The sequence below is a fragment of the Anoplophora glabripennis genome, unplaced genomic scaffold (assembly GCF_000390285.2).
Source record: "Anoplophora glabripennis isolate ALB-LARVAE unplaced genomic scaffold, Agla_2.0 scaffold1012, whole genome shotgun sequence".
NCBI lineage: Eukaryota > Metazoa > Arthropoda > Insecta > Coleoptera > Cerambycidae > Anoplophora > Anoplophora glabripennis.
In genome coordinates, this window is record NW_019417086.1 from 88312 (window position 1) to 93360 (window position 5049).

Below are 5049 nucleotides of genomic sequence, written 5' to 3' on the forward strand. Positions count from 1 at the left end.
GAATGATATCCTGTTGCGAGGCTACTTCCCTTACATGAAATTATCTTTAATGCCCATGCTCAGTAACATTGATATAATTTTAATTTATTAATTACTATAAAAGACAATATTGTTCTATAAATTTAAATATATATAAATTCTATAATTCTATTAGTTTGTCACTTGGGGTCTGAAACTTCTTAAATATTTCTAATATTGCCAAAATGTCGCGATATTTAAGATCATGACAAAGAAACAATTTTTTTGGCACTTATGTTCAAAGTACACAAGGTCAAAAATCGATCTAGTAAAAATATTGAGGAATTCTAAAAAGGTCTATTTCACAGTATACCGGATGCTCTTTGAAAGAGGGTCACATTTATACAGAGGCTACGTTTGATTTTTAGAAACACGTATTATAAGATTATTTTGTCAAATTCTTCCTTAAGCCTTCGGAACAGGAGCGGATTCTGCTTAAATTTAAACTGTTCAGGATTTAAGTTTGTTGCTGTCTTGTTTACTTTGGATTAATTTAATATACTTACCTAACAACCCCTTAGCTTGTGAAGTGTCTGAGTAAGGAAAAAGAGTTAGAAACATACCGTTTTCTGTTTAGAATTGTATAACTTTGTAATATTTACCTATTTTAAATTTCCTAAACGCATCCCTATTTACAGTGACAGTAGTACAGTTCAATTAAACTAGGTCAATGTGAGAGGTCAATATCACTGAGATTCACAAATTGAGTACATACACTGCTTACAAAAAGTAGTAACACATAATTGTAAAAAATTGATTTTTAAAAAAGAATTTCATAGAAATCAGGTCAGTATTTTTATATATTTTTACGTACGTTTTAAAAAACGGAAAAAATAATTATTTTAGAACATAAATTAGCTGTATTTATAATTAGTAACATATTTACGTATCAGTATTAGTTAATTATTCGATAATTATGTAGAAAATTTTAAATTTTTAAAAATACAATGTTTTTGTAAGTTCGACGCTTAGTCCACAGTGATATCAAAAAACTATTATGACTTCATAACAACACGTCGCTAAGCCATACAGAAGCAATACTATTAGAAGAAGAAGAAGAATACTACTAAATTATTTTCCACTGTCTCGAACAGTTGTTTTGAAAAGGTAACAACTGGCAACGCTGATATTGCACTGTACAACTTACCACGCTAATTCTGGGTGGCCTGATTTACACCGCCAAGTGGTGGCCTAAACAAGAATAATAAAAGTGCAGTTTAAAAAACTAATTATAACTTATTAAATAGATTTCTTGTCTCTCATTTATCTGCATTTTCATCTGACGATTTTATATTCGTGATTGAAATTTGAACTGTTAGCATTACAACTATATTCTAGAAGTGTGGTTTATAAAAATTAACGATTCCTACGTATTTTATTAGTACTATTTCTTATATTTAAACCTTAAAAGAAGTGGTGTAGAACAAAACATTACTCCGTGAAAATAATATTGAGTCCTCCCCATAAGGCATACACCTCTATTATATCTTAGAACAAATTTCTAGAGAATATAAAACACCGTCGCATTGTCTCGCTCCGCCGAGCAAAATGCCCCCTGGGAGTTAAACTGTATGATTGCACGCCAGACGGATTATTTCCTCTGGTCTATAATTTTATCGACATATATTTTTTCACAAAACTACTTGTTTTTACAATGGAGGAGGTGAACGTATAGAGACAGCGTTCGCATTCGAGTATCTCGCTAATAGAATTTATTTTTTCGTGAGTTCCGTCCTCACATCGCCGGAACTAATGAAAATAAAACACCCGTGAGTCTAATGGTATTAACTTACTTGTCCTTTTGTAGTGGAAACGTTTATATATTGAAGCTTGGTAGGAACTATGGGTTTTAAGATTTTATTTCTTTAAGTTCGATATAATTCACAATCAGAGTAAGGTTGGTATTCGGATAAGCAGATAAGTAGTAGAAATTTAAGTGTATTGGATGAAACAGGTAATAAAAAAATTAATTTTAAGCAAAAAGTTTCAGGTAAACACATATCCGGAAACCCTTAATGAAACAGGGAAAAGGTGTAAAAGTTATAATAAAAAAAGTCTTAATATTTTTATTTTCGAGTTTTTAAACATATTTAGAATCTTGGACAATGTACGTGGGTGGAGGACCAAAGGGAAAAAGTTTCCAACTCTACTCGTGGCAGAGTTATAGTGACATTGATTCACCAAAAAAGGGTCCTTCTTCTTCATTTAGTGGTTAGTTCTAATCAAGTCTAGCACCGCGGCATTTTCAGGCCAATTTCCTCACTACTTAGTCCTATTCAGCAAGTAGTTTTGTCCTTTTAACAAAGTCCTTCCTGGCAATTCTTTCAGTTCCTTGGGTTCTAAATAGGGTGTTGTATAGATATGTCCTAAAGTGACGGTGTCCCGTTCCTGTCACTTTCGTGAGTTAAATTTTATTCAAGCTCAGCAAATCATTCTTTCTTTTCTGCAAATGACACTCCATAGGTTCCTTCGCATGGCTTTGCCCTGGCCTTGAAACCCAGAATTTACACTGGAAGATATCCCACAGAAAGGCTCCGGACACATGAACTCTGTTCCGGATCCCTTCCCAGCAAGTTCATTTGCTTTCTCGTTTGCATCACTGCCTTTATGTCCTAGCACCCAACACAGTCCAAGTGTATTAGTGGTATCCAATTCAGTCAACATTTGTAAACAATCCCACATAAGTTTTGAACTTACTTTGCCTAATAGTCCAATTAACTAAGCCTTTAAATCGAAATTTTGCCAGCTTGACTGAATTTTTGATATGAGTTAGTATAAGGTATATTATAACAATAAGTGAGAGTAATTTTTTGTTCAACCCCCGGCCAAGGGTGGAAAAAGATAAAACAAAGGGCTTTTTCAAGATAACTCAAAAAGGGTAAGAGCTAGAAAAAAAAGTTTTTCATGAAAGTTGTAAAGCAGACAATTCTACATAAAAATGGTCTCTTAGCTTTTTCTTGTACTATTAAAATTAACAGAGTTAGGGAGGCTAGAAGTTAAGGGAAGATTTCAGAAATTTAATTTTGTTAAATCATTAAAATTAACGATTAAAAATTTGATTTTTTGTTATAACTTTCTTATTAAAAATTAAAAAATATATCTATTTCTCTGAAAAGAAAAGTTACATATTTTAGAGCAGATTGAAAAAAAAAATTACAAAATTCAATCATTTTTCTGTTTGTTATGATTTTTTTTAAATTTCTGAAATCTTCCCTTAACTTCTAGCCTCCCTAACTCTGTTAATTGTAATAGTACAAGAAAAAGTTAAGAGGCCATTTTTATGTAGAATTGTCTGCTTTACAACTTTCATGAAAAACTTTTTTTTCTAGCTCTTACCCTTTTTGAGTTATCTTGAAAAAGCCCGTTGTTTTATCTTTTTCCACCCTTGGCCGGGGGTTGAACAAAAAATTACTCTCACTTATTGGTATAATATACCTGAAACTAACTCATATCAAAAATTCAGCCAAGTTGACAAAATTTCGATTTAAAGGCTTAGTTAATTGGACTACTAAAACCTTAATTGCAGCTTGGCAGTCAGAGAATATATACATAATGATAAGTTTAACCAAACCTTAAAGGCGTATTCTACCGATGAAAATAATCAAGTTTTGCCATATAAATATTTTTGATAGGACCCTTCCCTCCGGAGATACAGGGTATTGAAAGTTTCAGCTTAGAAAAAGAATTTCACTCAATATACTCATCATGTATCAATTCTGTCCACACCCGATTGAATGAAATTTTCACTCCATTAGTATGAGTGAATCTGTTGTATCAGAAATGAGTGAGTTTTACTCAAATCTGAGTTACTATTAACTATGAATTGAGCGACTTTTGACTCTATTTTGAGTATACAAAACCAATTTAGAGTTGACTTTTTCTCAAATTTGATTTAAATTGAACTATCATTGAGTAATTTTTTACTCCGACTTGGTTTTTAATTAACTAAATATCAAGTGCAAAAATAAATCATTTATAAATGATTAATTAAGATATGCAGTGTTGAATAGTGGTGGGTAAGATCCGCATCATACGTATAAATCATACGGAACTCTAGTGGGAATCGATTCATGCGGATCCCGATGCAAAAATCATTTCGTATGTTTCGCATCAATGTGAGTTGAGACTGAAGTGCAGTGAATCGGTATCAACTGATTCTCGCATCCGATACAGGAATGAGTAAGTGGAAGGCGCATGCATACTGGGAATCGATTCATACGTATACCGGTATAAGATTAATTTCGTGTGTTCGCATCACCGCATCAATGCGAATTGGGAATGAATCGGTCTCAACTGATTCTCGTGTCCAATACAGTTCGATGAGATACGATGCATTAGAAACAGTTTAGTGCATAGGAAACTAAATATTGATATGATTTATATGAAATTGTGGAGTCTCAAACAAACTTATAATGTAAAAAGTAATTGTCAGAGTGATGTGTATTTCGTATTTAAATGTAGAATCGTTTGACCGAAAATAAATTTAAACATTAATTAATTTCACTTGAAAATAATTTGATGCTTTCTCAACTTGAGTTCAAATATATTATTGCTTATATTGTATGTGTATTGACAGGTGATTACCTCGCCTTAAATTGATTTATAAATTAATAAATAAAACACAAAAGCAATTTGTGCTTTGACTGCTGCTGTACTTTGTAAAAAGAGAAATTGAAACAAGTAATGCGATCATTCTTTCTTATATTGGAATTTAATTAGAAAATATACGCGACAATTTGAAACAAGTAATGCGATCATTCTTTCTTATATTGGAATTTAATTAGAAAATATACGCGACAATTTGAAACAAGTAATGCGATCATTCTTTCTTATATTGGAATTTAATTAGAAAATATACGCGACAATTTGAAACAAGTAATGCGATCATTCTTTCTTATATTGGAATTTAATTAGAAAATATACGCGACAATTTGAAACAAGTAATGCGATCATTCTTTCTTATATTGGAATTTAATTAGAAAATATACGCGACAATTTGAAACAAGTAATGCGATCATTCTTTCTTATATT